We start from the raw sequence: 20,772 nt of genomic DNA, 5'->3' as shown, positions 1-20,772 counted from the left end.
ATATTTTGAGAATTAAGTACTCAAGTTCAATTTCTCTGAATAGTTTTCAAAACACTGGAGCTGCACCAAGCACCAAGTAAGTAGAATACTTTGCTTTCTAGGAATGATAACAAAGATTTCCCAGGGTGCAGCCTACATCCTTCTCTTCTGCCCTTCACCACAGTGAAAATAAATAGAACATGTTTACAGAAGCATAGGCTTTCAACTACTTGCTCGCTGATCAAATTTGAGTTGCATTCTGAGGACTTAAGCAAGTTCAAATATATCCATAAATCTGTGCATATCTGTGAGCTTTACATTGTAACTTCTTGTCCTCATTAGTTGCCAGCCAACATCATTTAGATATTTAAAAGTAATGTTTCAGTGATATTCTCAACAGACTGGTTTTCTGTTAAGAATGTCCTGTACTGAACTGGCATTTCAGCCCACTCAGGTCAAGAAACTGCATCAGTTTTTATTTCAAGAGTTAAGATTTACCTTGCTAGGAAAATAGATGTATTTCTAGTACCACAGTGACAAGTACCTGAATATTTTTCCCTTAAACACTTAACAGTGGAATTTAAACCATCAATCAAGTTATAGCAAATTAACCTACCATCCACACAAAAAGGGTTAGATTCTCCATTTACAGGTTAGTTTGCCACATATATATCATAGCTAGAAAGAAGCCAACAAAGTACATAATCAGAACCTTCTATATTACTGCTTGGAAGTAATTTTGTACCTCCAATTTTGTCTCCTTTTCTAAACTCAGAAGGCTCATGATTCGCCCCTAAGTAACACGAAGCAAAATGCTAGTAGCTAGGTGTCTGATGACAGTAGTTTCCATATTCTCCACTGGAAAATATATTAACAATTTAATTGCTAAAGTTTTATCTTCAAAATCAGTTTATGAAAAAAATTGTGATTAAGGATAATCTCTTGCTAGCAAATATAAAGCCATAGTATTTGACACAAATGGTGAAATTCAAGTATATCAGCTCCTATTAAGAGTTAAAATTATGATTAAGACACCATTACATGAAATGCTCTTAACTTGCCAGCTAAGATAGACAAAGGATAATTAACAAATTTGCTGATAACTTTTATCAGTGGTAATATAATTTTAAGACAAAACATAGAATTTACTATGACTAGAACATATTATTTTTATTTCTCTTTCTTAGTATTTTTGGGTTAGTAACTAATGGTAACAAAGTTAGGGATGAATTTTAGAACCTTGGATCCTTGATAACACAATATCCCCAAATGGGGTCAGAACGAACAATCAATCTTAACTATCTTATTAGGGATGAGCTCTACTCATCTATTCAATAAAGTTAATTCTTGTAACAGTGAGAAGAAAGTAGTATGCTATTCTATCTGGTTTAACAGAAATTGAACAGATTTGAAACAAGACTACAGAGCCAATTTCTATATTGCCTGGACAAAGATATTTTCACCAAGTAGGCATATTTTTATTTTTTAATTAATTACACTTTCAATGATTCCCTGATGACATACTGATGTTGTAACTGAAGACAACAACAAATACTCAAAATCCTACACTATAATTAGAGTCTAGATTTCTGCATTTCTTTATGTAGTGTTTGATGTTGTCATTTATAAAATGGAAAATATGCCAGCTTTGGCCAGTGTGAAATAGAAACTAATGGGCTGCATCACTATGCTCCTGCATTGTTGGGGCCAATAACAAGGGAAAGAGCACCAGTAGAAAATCCTTAGGAAGTAAACAAAATGCTGATTGCAGAACTACATTTTGACATCATGAATATTCCATCTGGAAAACTCCCAGAAGTAGGCATAGTTCGTGCCAATTGCAAAAACAGACGATTTCCTTAGTCCAACACAAAAAGTAAGATATAATACTCTGTGTTGCTTTTAATATGGCTATTTCTAGAACCACTTTCTTACCTTTATATAAAGAACAAAAGGCAAAATACCATTGAAAACCTATGCCGTAATTAGGTAAAGTGTAATTTACAAATAGTCTTAAATCTTGTATTCTAATGTCAAGTGCTGCTCTTCATAGTCACAGTATATTACATAGTCTCTATGTCTTACTAAGAGGGAAATCTGAGTTCAAACTCCAGGTAAGCCATTTTTCTTGCTTTACAGTGTTTCAGAAAATCATTTATTCATTCTACCCATCAGTGTCTCAATTGTAAACTGGACATAGTAAAACTTTTATCATAGGTTGCTGTGAGGATTACATAAGCATACCCAATAGTACCTACAATGTTGTTTAGCATATTACAGATGCGAAATAATAATCTTAGTATTATATTAACCAGTTTTTAAAATTAATCTATTGAATTTATCTTTAATTGATTTCTTCAAAATACATGAAATATCTATATGGTACAAACACTATGAAATTTGGTGGTGAACATTGTACCCACATTGTTTGTTCTTAAGACTCAGAATCAGTAAACTTATCCTAGAAAATCTTAGATGGTAAACATTTTTGGTCTTGTGGGACATAAAGTCTCAATCTCAAATACTGAACTCTGCCAGGATGGTGTAAAAGGAGTCATAGAAATGGACATAGCTATGTTCCACTGAAACTTTATTTTCAGAAATAATAGGTGCTAGATTTGCTCTTTGGGCCATAGCTGATCAATATCTTCTCAAGACCATTAAGCAAGAAATTACATCATGCGTAATGGATTAAAGGCAGGAAATTGTAGCAACAGTAAGCTCTAGCATGGTGCTTTTCTTTTTTAAAAAATTCATTAAATTTATTGGTACATTTTAGGTACACAATATAACATTCATTATTGGGAATTTGTACCTGTACATGATATGTCCTGGTTCTTATTTTTTCCCTTCAACCCTCCCCACCACCCCTTCCTTTTTTTTTTTTTTTTTCGGTACCAAGGATCAAACTGGGGACCTTGAGCTTGAGAGGCAGGTGGTGGAACCACTGAGCTAAATCCCCAGACCCCGCTCTTCCTATTCACTAGCAGGATCATAGAAGGCTTCTGAATGCTAGTGACATATGAAGTGACAATCCAAGTACAACTAGGAATTATCAAAAAGATTTCAGGAACAAGAAACCAGAAGGCCCAAAGGTCAGAGATGTACATAACCCATCTGAAAGGGACCTCATGAAAGGCTCAGGGCTGGAGCATAGTGGACAACTATGGTGGGCAGGAAGAAGCTGTGGGATAAGCAGGTGCCTGAACAGGAAGAGCTCTGTTAAGGAGTTTGGAGTTAATGCTCATTATGGTTTTCACCTTAAATGCCCCCAAAGGCTCATGTGTTGAAGGCCTGGTCCCTGGGCTGTGATGCTACCTGAAGGTGGTGAAACTTTTAGGAAATGGGGCCAAGTTGAGAAGGTCAGGTCACTGTAGACCTGCCTTGAAGAGTCTTTCCTGTCTCTTTGTATTTATTGGCTGCAAGGAAGTGAATCCGTCTCCTCTCCCACATGCTCCCACTGTGATGTACTGCACAGCTACAGACCTAAAGCAACAGTGCCAAGGAAGTATGGACTGAAGCCTCTGAAACTGTGAACCAAAATAAACATTCTCTCCTTCTAAGTTGTTTATCTCAGGGATTTTGTCACAGTGCCAGAAAGCTAACTAACATAATGCTCAGAGAAATTTGCTAATTATACCCCGGTGAGTGGTAGGATCAAACCACATCACTGCTCTGTAAAACAGTGGCACCATCAGGGACTTCTGAATCAGAAAGAACACAGCCTTATTCTAATTGGTCCCAAGTTGCTGAGCTTTTTGTTCTTGTACCAGCTTTTCATAGTTTTTGTGTATCCACTGCCATCTAGATGTGGGTCAAACATCACTTCTGCCTGGTGTAAGTACACTGAGGAAACATTTTTTCTGATCTTCTAACTTGGTGCTTTTAATGTACTAAATAGCTAAAGCTATTCAAATTGTTTATTTTGTTTTTTGAAAAAGAGTAATTAAATTGGCCAAGGAAACTCTCTTATAAGTAAGAAACAGGGAAGGACTGGAGGGTGTCTGTACTCTTTCAGTAGCTGAGTTTCATGACTGAGTCAAGGACTCTCAGGTAAAGAAAAGCACTGCTGTGTTATGAACACATTGCTGAAATTCGTGTCGCTTGCTTGCTGTCCCTTTCTTTCTCTTTCTTTCTTTCTTTCTTTCTTTCTTTCTTTCTTTCTTTCTTTCTTTCTTTCTTTCTTTCTTTCTTTCTTTCTTTCTTTCTCTCTTTTTTACCAAAATTGTGGTCATTGCCAAAAAAAAAGCCTAGGCTACAGCAACCAAAATAAATAAGTCTACCTCCTTATTTCCATAACTATCAAAGTGTATCCGAAATGTCACTTCCCATCTACACCCCTCTCCCACTCAGTCACATCTCCAAGACTACTTATCACAAACCAAGGCCGTATAAAAATCTCCTCCATGACTGTATTTTGCTTGGAAAACATATTCTTAGTGACCTGGACCACAGAAATAAGTAGACATGCACTTGAATGATGACAGACAGCAGGGGTGGATGGGAAGCAAATTGCTTTATTTCATGCAGTAGAGTTGAATTTTTAACTTTTAAAATTTTAGAGTTAAATTTAAGTGCCTTAAATTCTTATGATAAGAAACTTGTTTTATTCTATTTCCATTTTCAAATCCTTTAAAGGCCATCATAAATATCAATGAAGCTGAGTCATATGCAAAATCCAGATGAAGTATATAACTAGGTTATAATTTTCTCTGTTAGACTCTAAATTCCTTGAAATTAAAGCTAGTTTTATTCATCTTTCTGTTTCCTACAGTGTCTAGCACAATACAGTGCTAAATTAATTACTGTTGAGTAGAGGTAAATGAAGCAACCCTCACTGAAACTTACTGAGCTTTTGTATTAACTGACATTCTAAACAGAGGTTTTCTTTTCCCTTCAATCTAAACAAAAAAGAGCATATTCCTATTTGTTTCCTATAAGCCCAATAAATAGAGCAAAGCCATTTGGCAGACACTCTCATTTAATATTTATGAAATTAACCATAACCCAGCACTTCTAATAATTTCAGATGCCATAACAGTGGTCTTAACAATTGATCATCTCAAAATCAATTTAGCCATAGCGGCAGATTATGGTCCTAGATCAGGAAGAGGTTATTGAAAGTTTACCCAGACCCTCTTGTGGACCTGATTTCTGTTGTACCATATCCAACTCAGCTTTCTGAAAGGTCACAAGATAAGAAGGTCATCAGAGCCCTACCCAGATACCACATGAGTTCTAAACTGTCTCCCAGGAGTTGCCTAAGAAGTAAGTCAGAAATGAGAGAAAAACATTTATACTAGTTTCCCCAATATCCACCTCCCTACAGCGACACATTCTTTAAAAGCATGTCTTCTTCTCTTTTATTGCAGGAATTTTTAGTTGCTGAAGAACCTACAGGTGCCAGAGAGAACCATAGAACACATCTTAAGGTAATGGGTCTGCAGTCCCTCCAACCCCATATTATTTCAAGGACATAAAGAATTTAATAAAACTGTTTATGTAAGTCTTATTTCTTTTAAATTTTTTTGCACTTTAATGTATTTCTCCTCAGATAGAGATTTAGGGCTTAATATATCATCCTAAATATAAATACTACATAAATTTCCTAAGGTATCTATAAACAATCATGAATACTACAGTACAGTGTTGTTAGTTTCCAATTTCAACTACCAACTATCAAGCACGCTAAATACCATATGTAATCAAAGTAAACTTTTTCACTAAATATTCTCTTCTAATAACTTTACAAAAGAACCTTAAGGTAAAAGTCTACATATTTTAAAGTAGTTCAAATTCAAAAATCCTTTATTTATTTTTATTCCCCCAGATTCTCTTATAAGTGCTTACATCAGGTAAATTTGCATTTCTTTTCAGGAAGACAAGACAAATGGTCTGTATGGGTAATTTAGGTTTGCAGAGGTACATTTGGCTACTTTTGGTTATGCTGCTACCACAAAAATATCCCAGTGTCATAAGCTTAATACACAAAAGTATCTTTCTTATTCTCACTGCATAAATACATAACATCAGGGTGTCCTGTTCAACAGTCACTAAGAAACCCTGGCTGATAAAAGACCAACCTCAACATACTTTTTCACATTCAGCAAGATATTAAAGAGCAAACGTACAATTTCACACTGAATCTTTCTTTTTTTTTTTTTTTGGTACCGGGGATCAAACTCAGGACCTTGCACTTGCGAGGCAGGTGGTGGAACCACTGAGCTAAATCCCCAGCCCAACAATGAATTTTAAAGTGCCTAATAAGAAGCTTCAGCAGCAACAATGTTCACATTCACTGGCCAGTGCAAGTCTTGTGGTCAACCCTTGTATGACAGAAATATTTATGAGCTGTTCTAATGATGACTACTACAATTTTAGGGAGAGTTTGCACCCATAAATAAACCACTTACACATACATACACACACACACACACACACACACACACACACTGATAATTATTTCCCCTGTAAATCACATTTTTTTAACCCATCTTAATTGCTTTCAGCTACTCTCAACAACATGCGATTAAATTGTAATGTGTTGTTTCAGATATCACAAAAAAAAAAGAAATGTCATTTTCAAATCTAGTCCTAGTACAAGCAATTAGTCTAGTGTATTTAACTCTATTTTCTCTCTTTCAGGATGAAAAGGAAAATTATCAAGTCATTTTTAACACATGTATGAATTTCACAATATTCTTATGAAATAAAGAGATTTTTGGTTGAAATTTACAAATCAGAAGGTTTCTATGTATCAGAGAATGAGGCAGATGAATAATCCATTGAATCTTTCATTTTGGCTCACTGGAACCTAAATACATCCAGTACTTGAGCAGATGGACATAGCATAATTCAGTAATAATATGAATCTCCCAAGCCAAAATGTAAATTTCTCATGCTTTAAGTTTTAGATGTATACTTCATGTAGCTAAATATTCATTTCAAGAGATTATCTAGTTCTTAGTTATATAAACTTACATAAGATTATTCTCAGTAATGCCATTCTTATACTTCAAAGGGCTAACATAATATGAAAAGCTTTATATAAAATAATAATCAAAATAATTTAAATTCACTAAACATCTCGAGTTTCCACAAAGCCCCATGTTGTCTACAAAGGATACAAAACTGAATGAGCTATGACTATGATCTTCAGTCCACTAGTAGTTGGGCCTGACTATCTTTCAGTGAACTTGCACCGTTATGCATAAGAATCTTACCTTCCTTCCCTCCTGTTCTGGCTTGTGTCTCTATGTCCCTGCAAAGCCTTATGCAGTCATAGGTGGGGCTTTTCAGAGGTGGTTGGCTCTAGTGTGTGTGATGCTTGGATTAAAGGTGTGTGATTACTAAATTAGTCTACTGATTAGTTTAACATAGTTCTGGGTGTAGATATTGGGAAGGCCCATCCTGCATGTGAATGTCACCACTCAAAGGGCAGGAAGACTGACAGGGATAAAAGGCAGAGGCAGGCTGCTGCTATTGCTGATACTTCACTGCTTTGCTGCCCTCCTACCTTTTGCTTGCCATGAACTGTTTCTCCGCTGTGATACCCCTCTGCCATGCCAGCTTGCCTTGGAGCCAGCCAACTATGAACTGAAACCTCTACAAATTGTGAGCCAAAATAAACCTTTCTTCTCTAACTTTGAGTGTCAGTTATTTTATCTCAGCAATGAGAAAAGTAGCTAACACACCTCCTCTCCTTAAAGTCCGGAGAAGTAAGGTCTATATAACAGAAAAATTGGAGGAGGATGAAGAATGGGATTAAGAAGTAGAAATATAACTCCTGACTTTTCACTGAAAATTAAACATATTATGAGATTCTATGATTTTTGCCATTGGATTATTAGAATAAATAATTTCCACCCTCATAGTAGGTAACACATTTTTCAATTACTTCTAGAAGTCCACCTTGTTCTATGCACTCGTCAGATTCCACATTAATCTCAGACTATCAAAGTAAATTAGGATGATTTATATATTTTGTATTTATAAATATTTATTTATATATTGAAATATATACTTATAAAGAAACTTTTTAGCTCTCAAATCTATCCCCTTAGTAAACTACCTCTTTGGATGCCCCAAAAGCAGCAGATCAATGTCTGGCTATAAAAATCTGTGCTTATTTGAGCCATGGGATCTGAAGCTTCATAAAGCCTTAAGAGGCCAGCTCATTATCTGAATGCCTAAGAAATGAGAGCCACTGAATGTAAAGTGACTGGCATTAAGAAAGTACACCTCAGAAGTAACAATTACAAGAGACTTTCAGAGAAGTTGGCTAAAAAATGCTGACTGCACAAAGTTGTTTCCAAGTGAAAAGGGTAAAGGATATTAAAAGGAGTTGAAATAACTTTCACAGTATTCATTTTGACCTCTCCAAAGATGTAAGGCAGAGTACTTTATAGGAGGCTGGTCTCTTCCCTTCTTTTATTAGTCGTTTGTCAAATATTATATGTTAAAATCAGAACCAAAGTTTTTACCTTTCTAACTTTTGCTTTTGTTTTAACTTAAATACATTAGCAACTGTAAATACATAGTCCAAGAAACAGAACGAAGACTGAACAAGTCCTAGGATTTTCCTCCCTTGGTCCTGACATGCACAGGAAGTGGGAATGTGCCATTTCTAGGGCTCAATTTGATGCATTTACCTTGAAGTCAGAGCATATAGTTCACTTTCATTAAGTTTTAAAAAATGAAATGTTAGTGTCATCTCTTGCAAACTGCAAGTAAAACATTACAAGATTTCTCAGGAATTACCTGACTCAAATCAACCTAAGGTGTCATCTTATTGTAGCTCTTTCTTCACTAGCAGAAATTCTCATTATGTTCTGATAGAAATTTATTTCTGAAAGAATTCATATTTCATGGGCCATCTGGTATGTATGTCATGTGATATGCTGGTTATCACGATGAAAAATGAGCTTTTCTTTTATAAGAAGTAACTCTGCCCTTTTCTCCATGTTTTAGCTCCTTTCTTATTCCAATGTTTTGTCAGAGAAGAACTAAAATGTATAAATAAAAGAAGCTGGGAAATGAGGAACACCATTTCAGCAAAACACTTTCATTCTTACACTGCTTCTAGATTTAGTGAAATTTAAACAAATTATAAAGCAGCTAGATCAATGGTGGCAAACCTATGGCATGCATGTTGTTTTTCTTTTAAGACAAAAAATGTTACTCTATGAGTTGATTTTTCTAAACTAAAACCTCCGTATTCAGGTTTAATTGCAGTGTTGGGGCTTTGCAATAAATAAGTGGGTTTTTGGCTGCAGTTTGGGCACTAGTCTCTAAAAGTTTCATTATCACTGAACTAGCTAATATACATACATATAATTTAATTATACCACATGATACCTAGGAAAGAAGTAATTTTGAGGTGATTAAATTATGAATGATTAAACTGATGCAAAATTATACAGAGTAAAATTAATAATTCTGGCTCCAATTTTATTACTCCAAATAGCATTTTGTCTAGAGACTCTCAATTCTATCAATAGTAACATCTTCTTTGAAAAATATCATTTTGTGTGGACTCATCTACTATACCCAGATGAAACTCATTGATAATGTAACTTATCTACATTTACACTTTAAAAATCATTATAAAAGCCTAACTAAAAGTGGTAAAAGGAAAATAATTCATCATAAAATAATCTGTATGTCCATAAAATAAATGCTCAGACTGATGAGAATAAAGTAGTCACATGCCTGCCCTTACTTGGATCATCACCAGGAAAGCAATATCTAGTATTTGCAAATATGTGTTATTAATAACTCAAATGCCACGGGCAGTGCTGCAACCCATGCATGACTTTCAGAAATGTTAAACACCCTGTAAAATTCAGAGCAAAATAAAATGTATTCATCTTTTGATTATCACTTCGGTTGCATTCCAGAAAAATTCAGTGTTTATTAAGACTGGGTTTTAAAACCCAATGTCCACAGAATTCAATTCTAGGCTCAGAGAATTTAAAAAGCTTTTCCACATTCTCTCTTCCTCTGTGGGATGGCTGCACGCACAACAGGAAGCAGTGTGTCACAATCATGGAGGCAGCCTTCCTCTCCTCTCCCTGCTTCCTTAAAAAGTGACACTACCCCTATGGAGAACCACTGTTCTAACCTGTGTATAAGGCTGAAAGAAAAGCAAATGTTGAAAGGCTAAATATATACTTATATACATAAATATACATACACATATATAAAGATACATATATATATATATATATAACATATATATTTCAAATGTCTCTCATACACACAAACTTTGACTCAAGGCAGACAATAGACAGAAGTCCAAAACTACAAATAAACCTTCTGAATGAGTCAAACTAATTTATTTATTTGCCATCATCTGTTCTGTAGGTTCTGAGGAAGTGTCAACCTCCACTCACAAGTCCGGACTCACCTAGTATTGTTTTGGACTGTGAGATATGAACTCTTGGTGCTGGTCCTGTGTGAACGTTCAGTTTAGCTCCCCCTCCTTTCCAGCGCTGGTGTCCTCTCCCTGTGGGTATGTGTCTTCACCATGTGCTCCTTTCAAGTAAAACAGTGCTCATGGTGATTCAATCCATAGGATCTAGAATCAGACTATGGGTTCAATCTCCAGCTTGGCTATTGACCAGCTATGTGATCCAGGGCATATTTCTTAATTTATCTCTGCCTCTGATTCCTCAACTGTAAAGTGGGATGAAAAAAAATACCAATCTCATAGACCTATTGTGAAGACTGAGTTAATCCATTAAATTCTTTACAATGCCCAGTGTAGAATATGTGCTCACTAAGTGTTGGCTGTTATCATTCATCCTGGGTTCAAGTTGATACAGGAATGATATTGGAGAGTCTCTTTTAAGGTTAAAAAAAACAGTCTTAGAAAATTTAGAAAAAAATCTAGAAACTTAAAATAAATAAGTCTGAACTAACTTATTAGGAAGACCATGTTTCCAGAGCCATCCTGTTTTAGTCCAAAATCCAGGAAAATGAATTTTCAGTAAATGTGTTCCATGAAAAAGCTGCACGAAGAGCACAACACTAATATTTTTTCCTTGAGGAGCATGATATGATAACACACAATAATAATACTTAAATTGATTCTCCTTTGGCTTTTCAGTGAATTACTTTAATAACATTGACTCTGGCTCTAGCTCATGTACACATGCCCAATGAAAAGGAACCCTCTTTTTCTTCATGTAACCACAATGTTGTAACAACTTTAAAGATAGAAAGCTACTTAAAGAATGAAGTTTCACCCTTTTTGCCCTTCATGGAGTTTATATTTTCAATATATGCACTAAAAGTTACATATTTTTAATATTTATAGTATTGGTTTATATTAAAAGCTGTATCTAGATGCAACAAATTCATTCACTCTTTCTTAAACTGAGACACTATTCACAGAGAGCCTATCATTCTTATAACTATACTATAAGGTGTAAACAGTGGACTAAGAGATCTTTTCTCTGTCTTTAAGAAGCTTTCTGTCTCTAGGTAGACAGGCAGCCCAATGTGATTTGTCAGTGTGACAAGCCATGTCAAGAAAGAAAGCAAGGAGCTAAGGCACCCATGCTGTGATGAAGTGTGTTCAAGGTTACAACGTCAAGATTCTCTATTTCTCCATTGTCTAGTCTGTGTATACTACTTCTTGATAGCAATGCACTATAATACTAGTCAAATAGGAAATTTAAGATTTCATCTTTGCTTTCTACTGATCATATTTTTAAAAAAGAATTCAGGAATGCTAAAACCAAGATGGAGAGTACTGAGCAACCTTGGAAAAGATAATATATGTTATCTACTCTGTAGAGCTTAAGAATGGTATTTTCTGACAGCCAGAAAATTAAATAAATGACTGCTGGAAGTGACCCCAGTCATAGGAACTGAGGAGGCTTTTAATAAATATGATGTGGTTGGACTGTTGACAGCAGTTTGCCTTCCTTTTTCAGGGATTATTTATACTGTCTTGACAGCATGGGTGATGGAATTACTCAAAGCAGAATAAGAAGTTTGGAAGTGCCCCTAGTTTTGTTACTTAACCTCTGAGCTCTAGATGTTCATCCTCCAAAGTCAAAACAAGAGCACTCAACTTGTCAGTTTCCCGTGTGGCTGAATAACATGGAAAATACTATGGTAGACAATTAACACTTGTCTCTCCTCACACAACTCAGCCTTCTGTGTGATCATATTATGCTGCTCAATTTGTTTAGTTCTTTTCTATTGAGTTTTTCTTCATCTGTAACTAGAAGACTACAAAAAATTCCACACATTGGTTTCCAAAAATTCAATGGATAAATTTTATTGGCTCTTTGATGAACTAGTTCAAATATCTTAGGCATTGTGTATATAAGAGAGAAATCCTAACTAAATTATCACCAGAAACTCCATCTAAAACCTCAATAATAAAAAAGTGGTACACAGAGAGAGAGAGACCCTGTCTTAAAAAAATAAAATAAAAAGGACGAGGGATATAGCTTTCCTAGCATGCAAAACACCCTCGATTCCATCCTTCAATACTGCAAACAAACAAACAAACCTAACCTAACTACTAGTGGAACCTTTTCAGTATTCACAGTTTCAAAATTTCACAGTTTCATAGCAGAGTGAAATTCACAGCCATGGGTTCCACGTTCCTAATGAGCTCCATATATTCCTAAATGGTTCATTTTGTAAAAGTTTTTCTCTTCTGCAGTTGGAAGGTAGGGAACTACGGGAAGGCAATGTAGGAGTTCCTTCTGGTGAGTTTAAGGCATCTGGCAGTGTGGACATTTTTCTCCTCCACATGGAGAAACATCACTATGTCACTTTTCAGGAATGCTGGTGGGTTAATAGGAGCCTTTAACAGCGAAAGAGAACATAAGAAATAGCAATTAATTTTTGGAAAAGATCTGACTAGAAAGAAATGCCATACCCTTTGAAATTTCTCAAACTATGCCTTTTCAAACTGTCAGTTTCCTTTCTTTTTTGAAAATATAGATTTAAAAAAATCAAATGACAAACTCAAACAAATGTCAGCTGCCATTATTTGGCTGAAATAAGATAGTTTCCAAACCTGCTTAGAAAAATGTTGTCATAAATGTTTATACATAAAAGCTTAAGGTATTTTTCCTCTTTTTCACTATTGATAATTTCTGTTTTTAAAGAAAACAGTCAAAGCCTAAGTATTACTGATCATATGTTTAAAGTTATACACAAAAATACAACAATCATCTGAGTATTAGAAAAAGGGAAAAATATAGAAATGGTGGAGTTTAAGATTTAACTGGGGAAATTAAAACATTTACAGAAAATACACTTAAAAGGAAGCAAATAAATGCATGATTATTTTTTAAAAGAAAACTTTATTAACTGATATATTATAAATAGTTCTTAAGGAAATACTTGAAATTTTTCTTCATGTTCCTTATGAGTCAAAGCTGACTGCATCCCTTACCTATACTATGCCACTTGGCCAGGGACAGGTATTATTATAAATCTTTACAGTATAATAATATTAACAATAAACCCCTTTATCTAAAAGTGCTCACTACATTCCAAGTATTATGGTATGCCCAAATACATCTATTAACCAACTCAATCCTCAATAAGGCCTATGAGACGGACTGAACCACTCCACATTGGAGATGAGGAACAAAAAGCACAGGAAGTAGGTCTGTCACTGATCTGGAGCCATGATTGGCAGGGGCGAGGCCCTTGAGGCTCCCTTTTAACCACTTCAAACTCCTTGTAATAATCTGAAGCAGAGAGTCAAGAGAGATGGGGATAGAGAAGGGAGAAAAGGTGTTTGTTTTTGTTTTTTCCATCTCTGACAGTTTCAAATCTAGGCTCCAGATGGTAGTTTTTGCCAGCAGCATATTACTACTAAGCAAATACCAAAGTGTTTCCCATGATTTTAAACATCATAAATGCATAAAACCATGTCTTCTCATACAATAAACACAGCACTGTTTTATTACTTGCTCAATGAATCATGATTACAAAGATACCTCCCGAGGGGCAATCCTTGTTCCTGCAGAGGGGGTGGGTAGTAGCTTAGAATATCACTAAGTGAATTTTGGTCTAAATTTTTAGAAATATTTTTCTCTTCCCATAACTCATTACTGACATTTATGGTTAAGGGGATAAAAAAAGTAAGGGAAAAATTATTATATTACAGATTCAGCAACAACTAAAAGGACCACATCCTTCATTTAAATCAAACTAGTTTATAGGGAGCTGAGGTGGAAACAGGCCTTTATCAGCATCAGCTCTGAGCCTTTCTCCTGGCACCACAGCCAAATAAAGGTACACATTTTCTTGACTGGAGTTTCCTGCTTTCATGGAGTCCCTCATGTTTATTCATACTAGATTTGTCTTTTGGGGACTCACATTTGTCTACTTGTATTCTCCGACAGACCTTTAAAAAACAAAAACAATCCTCTTCAGATCTCACTAAGAAAGATATTTGGATTTGTCTAAGCTCGGTTTTATATTTTTCTAGATGTTCCTTTTTTTAGAAAGCACTAAACAAGGTTAACTAATTAAAAGGATTACTGAAGACAAATCTACTACTGGTGGCATTCTTAAGCTGGTTTATATCTATGAAAGGGTGCTTTTTTTTTTTTGAGGTTTTCCTTTGCTGTAACTATTAAAATCTAACTTTCGACAGCACTTTTCACCCATAGTTTAAAAGATGGGTAACTAAGACATTGTCCCCATACATGCCAATTTTAAGATTAACAATACAGAATCTACTCTAAATTTTTTTTTATAAATTAGTTTTATTGGTACATTTTGGGTATACAATATAATGACGTTCATCACTGGAAATTTGTACCTTTACATAATATATCTTGGTTCTTATCTTTTTCCCCATTCCTCTGCCCTCTCTTCAACCCCTCCACCCCTCCCTATTTACAAAGACTTTGTTTCCATTTTTTTCCTTTTCTCATTCAAAAGATCCAAACGAAAGCAAAGCTGAGATTCCACCTCACCCCAGAAAGAATGGCTGCTATCATGAAATCAACCAATAACAAACAATGGCGGGGCTGTGGGGAAAAAGGAACCCTTCTCCATTGTTGGTGGGAGTGTAGACTGGTGCAACCACTGTGGAAATCAGTATGGACATACCTCAAAGAACTAGGACTAGAGGTCCCGTTTGACCAAGCTATTCCCTTACTGGGTATCTTCCCTAAATAACTAAAAGAATCATACCACAGCAGTATATGTGGACCCATGTTCATAATGGCACAGTTTGTAATAGCTAAAACTTGGAAACAGTCCAATTGTCCATCAACTGGAATCTGGATAAAGAAAATGTGTTTTAAAATGGAGTACTATTCAGCCTTAAAGAATGAGAAATTAGAGACATTTATAGCTGAATGGCTGCACATTGAGGTGATACTCTTCAGTGAAATAAATAGGACAGACGTGTAAATACCGAATAGTTTCTCTGGTGTGAGAAACTGAAAGTGTAAATAAGGATCAAAACGGATAATATATATTGTGAAATAGGAAGAAAAGGGGCAAAAGGGGAAGTGGGAGGGGTTTGGGAAAGGAAAGAAGGGAATTGACTTAATATGAGAAAAGGAAAATATTCTAAATGATTTTAATGGAATAAATAATATGCTTACTCATTGTGTATGGTTTTATACTGAATGTAACTCAGTATCTCTCCAGAATTATACAATAGTGTCCCCCTTTATTTTTTTCCCCCTTGCTAAAGTCTACTTTCAACATAGAAGGTGGTGTAAGATTACAGTGAGAGGCAAGTAACTTCTGCTCAGAACATGCCTACTGCTCCCTGATTTCCTAGGGGCAACAGCAAAGACCCTGATAAGATCTTCTAGGGTCCTATAGGATGTGGACCCCTTTGAGGTCTTGGAATACTATGGTCTCCAAGGCTTACTTCGCAGTAGACCTGGGCTTTCAACTTTGGAACTGACAGTTTCATCTAGGCAATTCTTGTGTGTGTGTGTGGGAGGGTGGCGGTGTCTCCTGTGCATTGTGGAAAATTTGGTGGCATCCTGACCATCCCACACCAGACGACAGTAACATCCCTTCCTCAAAGTTGAAAGCCAAAAGCTTCTCCTGTTACAGCAAATGTTCCCTGAAGTGGGAAATGACCCTGATTTGGAACCATAGCTGCCACTCATGCTCTTATTCCTTTCTGGGACCTCCTCTCTTCCACATCACAGGATTTCTTCACTTCATTAGAATTTTGATGAAATATGACCTTTTCAGTGAAGGTTTTTTTCCAAAGCTGGTTTAAAATGAAACTCCCCATCTCTGCTTCTTGCTTTACTTTCCACTATATCATTGATCTCTTTTTACTATGTTATATAGTCTGCCCCCAGCATTGCTGATAAATTGGTTCAGGACCCACTATGGATATCAAAATCCATAGTTGTGCAATTCTAAATAACAAATCGCCTATATGATGTCATAGTATTTGCATATAACTTGTGCATATCTCCCACATCATCTCTAGCTTACTTATAATACTTACTACAATATAAATGTTAGGTAAGTATGTGCTTCACTGTATTCTTTAGGAAATAACAAGGAAAAAAAGCTTGTGCATGTGCAGTACAGATGCAATTTTTCTTCCAATATGTTTGATCAATAGTTGGTTGAATCACAGAGGTGAAACCCACAGATATAATGGGTTGACTGCATATGTGTTCATTTATTACTTGTCTCCTCCTTTCATAGTGATATTGAGTTCTGTCTGTTTTATTTGAGCTAGATCCCCAGGACGTGTTCAGTAATATCTGTTCAATAAATGAACTGTCATCTGAAGAGCTGACACCATATTTCTCCTCTCTTTCCAAAGGACTTGAGTTAGGAAGGGCCCATAAGTCCTGCCAGAAAAGTCCAGATTTTATAGAATTTTATTCTTTTTAACTTGTTTTTTCTTGTTTGCTTTAGCACTAAGAATGCTCAAAGTCTGTTGTCTTCCAATTATGGGAGGCACTTGCATCATGAATTTTTATATGCCGGTCTCCCCAGTTTTCTCTTTACTTTGCTATCCACGTGTCCCTTTTATCTATCTATTCATCCATTTTTCTATCTTTCTAGTAAATCTTTCTATCTACCCTATCTTTTTGTCTAATTTATTTATTATACGTATTATTTCTTTATCCACAATATATAATGTTATATGTCTCTGTAAGCTGCTTTAAATAATTTGGGGAAATGAATCCCAGTAATGCATGCTCTTAGTCAAGAAGATGATTTATTAAATGCTAAACTTTAAAATCTTATATTTTGAATGTTTTATTTAAATAAATTTATGGATAAGGAAACAAATGCTATGCCAAATACCTATCTTAATCTTAAATTCAGAAAATGTGGTTCTGTGTGAAAACCTAAACCAAAAACTAATTTCTAGTGTTCTAAATACTCCATCATTATAGTATTTCTGAAGAAACTCAAGAGTTTTGAGGTTCAACATAGACAATTTTATGGCTGAGACTACGTTTACACTAAATCCAATTCTTCCTTAGTCAAATAATTATTTGCAATAAAAACATATTAATGTTAATGTATCATAATGACAAGGTTTTAGGTGAATGGTCTGTGTTAAATATCACCCCCTACTAACAGATATTTAGATAAGAAATATGACCCAAAGAGTCCAAGCAGAAAGTGCAAAGTGATAGACTTATCACTTACTGCTCTCAAAGCAAAGGCACTATTTGTGAACAAAAATAGAATTATTTATAGCTGTCCAACTTCCGGACAGTTATATTAATATTGGTGATTAACATGATGGTGATCATCAGGGAAACAGAACACCTGAATACAAATGCTATACTGCAATCAAACTTTGGATGGTCAGTTCATTTTTTTTATTTTCATATTTTTCCATTAATATGATCTATTTACTCAAAAAATAATTTAAAAAAACAAAATACGTTCAAGATTTAAATTTTAATTTGTATTCCAGGTTCCACTTATCTAAAGTCTCATTTTCATGAAAATTTAGACAAATCAATAAACACTAATTCAATTAGCTGCTCTTAAAGGGTTTAGTTCTAAAATAAGATGAAAATAGCTTATTACTTATACACAGATGTTGTCTTTCATGGTCTAATAAAATTTCTCAAATTGGAACAGAAATACTAAATACAGAAAATTCTTTGTGATGATTATTTTGAGCAACAATAGTAATATATTCTAGCTGATATGTATACTAGGGATTCTGCTAACTAGCTCATTTCATCTTCACAGTAACTGTTTTTGGTAAATATTACCATCCTCTTTAATGTTCACTCAAGAATCTAAGGCTTGGCGAGGTCACCACACTGGCTGAGGAGCAGAGCCAGCCCTGCATTCCAAGTGTGCCTTATCCCTGAGCCTGTGGCCTTAACCAGCATATTGTCCTCTTCCCTCCCAGCTTCCCAACAGTGGCTGACATGTACAAGGACGAACCCCATCTAGTGATGACCTTTTGTGGGACTGCAGACTCTCAGGTAGGCTCAAGTTAGGGCAGTGCACAGACAGCCCTCCCTGGCCCGCCTATCTGCCCCCTACTACGGACAGTTTCCCTAATGTCTTTGCACTCATCCGGCACCTGAATCCCTTTCCTCTTGCTTTGTGTTTACTTTCTCCCACTTCTCCAGACATTATTTTGTTGTCCCTATTTGACTTCTTCTTGTGCACTTAGCTTTCTCTGCCTGTAAAAATTCACATAATTGAATCCCTTCCCTGAAACACCAAATACCATGCAAAATAGAGGTCTATTTGAGTTTGTTTTTGTATAAAGATCATATTTCAGTCATTTTGTATCTATCAATGTTGTCTCCCATAAAAGCTTGTGATTTCTTCAAAGATTGTTTTTCTTTGATCAGTAAACAAATTGTTAACAGCAAAACTGGGAACAAACTCTACAGTTTACTTTTGTCACTTTCGTAGCAGAATTCTCTAATAATTACATTATAATATGGTGCTACTAAAATTCAAAAACTGAAACATGATGTGTCAAAGGTCTTAACAAATAAAAATTATTTTACTCTTGACAACTATTGCATTAAAATTCTTAGAAAATATTTAGGCTTAAGTGTTTCTTACATAGAAAGTAACTTCTCAGACAGTAATTTTATGAATTATTAAATTAAACTAGACAAAATCACTTCTTAAGTGATGAAATTTTTAATGAAGTTGACTGAGGATTCTCCTATAAAGCTAAATTAGAAAACCCCATAGTCAAATGAGAAATTAGAGACATTTATAGCTAAATGGATACACACTGAGGCAATACTCTTTAAGTGAAATAAATAGGACACACATGTAAATACTGAATAGTTTCTCTAGAGTGAGAAACTGAAAGTGTAAATAAGGACTCAAACGTATAATAGATAATGTGAAATAGGAAGAAAAGGGGCAAAGGGGAAGGGGAAGTGGGAGGGGTAGGGGAAAGGAAAGAAGGGAATGGAATTAATATGAGAAAATGAAAAAATGGAAACAAAGTCTTTGTAAATAGGGAGGGATTGGAGGGGTTGAAAGGAGGGTGGGGGAATGGGGAAAAAATAAGAACCAAGAGAGACTATGTAAAGGTGCAAATTTCCAATGATGAATGTCATTATACTGTATACCTAAAATGTACCAATAAAATTAATAAAAAAAGAAAACCCCATTGTCATTACCGAAAATATCTGAATAATATTTGAATGTACTTGATGACTAAGTGGCATGCCAATAGTAAAAATTTCTGAGATAAAGAGAAATGTCTAATTTGTATTTTAAAAATTCAAGCTACATGTTTCTAGAAAATTTTTCTGATGGATTACAATAAAAGCCAGTTTCCCTGAACTTCTAACCTTATGATGTTTCAATCTGTGTAGTAAAAATAAGGACTCCTGCCCTTCCTTTTTCACACTGTACCATTAAGAATTTTTCTGACTATTCAAATACACACAAAAAGGCATCAGAGTGGAGGACTGTCTCATTTCATATCCTGGATTTATCCATGTTTGTGACTTCTCTTGCTGGATAGTTCTGAGTGGCCTTGGATCTACCCAGACTTCCTTTTTTCTTGCTTATGATTCTCAGCTGTGGAATGAGCAAGACAATAGCTCAAGACAGGCTCTGGTCCACTGTCCCCTAGAGACACAAGTCCTTCAGTAATTTGGCCTTGGGATTATGCAACCAAAGGCAGGCTGCCTTCTCAGTACCCTCAGCTATGGAGCAAAGGAGGCACTTGCACTCCATGAACCTTGGGCAGCTTTCCTGAGCCTTGGAGGACCAGTTCATCCCAAATTCCAGGCTTCTACTCTACTTTGCCGTCTACGTATAAGTAATCTATATGTCCCATGTAACCTGTTGTTTTCTACCTCAACATACTCAGACAAATTGGCCCTGGTGCATATTGAACTGGCTTCACAAACTTCACTTGGGCCTGAGGTCCTTCAAAACGTGAGTGATCAAATATAAAGAAATGATCTACTTATTCTCTAATGTCGCTGAAGGGCTGCCCATCTTTGGTCCCAGCTCTCCTGCCATCTACACAAAGTCTTCATTTTGCCTGTGACAAGAGTCCCAAGAACCTACAGTTCTGATAACAAAATGAGCAACCCTAGCAAGGTAAAGCATCTGAAAACCTCCTCTCAACAGCACCTGAATCCTTTCTTTGAACAGACAGTAGTCTACATTGCTATTCTAGACAGAGAATTTATACAATGTTAAAATTGTGTACAAGACATCTGTGGCATTCCACCTATTTTAAAAACATAAAGCCATTTAAAACCGATAAGACTTCTAGCTTTCTTAAATTGTCAGAAACAAACACAGTAATACCCAGGACTCATCACTAGGATA

General features: G+C 35.5%; 1 protein-coding gene and 1 pseudogene across 2 annotated transcripts in view; both read right to left on the bottom strand.

Moving 5' to 3' along the window:
* Kcnb2 (potassium voltage-gated channel subfamily B member 2) overlaps window positions 1-20,772 on the bottom strand; it is a 443,261-nt gene that overhangs the window by 380,269 nt on the left and 42,220 nt on the right. The gene's annotated exons all lie outside the window — the stretch shown is intronic.
* Window positions 1-20,772, bottom strand: part of LOC147824149 (phosphatidylinositol N-acetylglucosaminyltransferase subunit C-like) — a 47,748-nt pseudogene that overhangs the window by 12,695 nt on the left and 14,281 nt on the right. The window contains exon 1 of the transcript XR_015442732.1: window positions 1-20,772. This exon is cut by the window's left edge and continues 12,695 nt beyond it; it is cut by the window's right edge and continues 14,281 nt beyond it. The product of XR_015442732.1 is annotated as a phosphatidylinositol N-acetylglucosaminyltransferase subunit C-like (transcript).

The sequence above is a fragment of the Heterocephalus glaber genome, unplaced genomic scaffold (assembly GCF_053883595.1).
Source record: "Heterocephalus glaber isolate CG9 unplaced genomic scaffold, H.glaber_assembly_v1.0 deba00001553, whole genome shotgun sequence".
In the NCBI taxonomy this organism is placed as follows: Eukaryota; Metazoa; Chordata; class Mammalia; order Rodentia; family Bathyergidae; genus Heterocephalus; species Heterocephalus glaber.
Note: the sequence above shows the minus strand (reverse complement) of the source record. Positions and strands in the feature narration are given on the sequence as shown.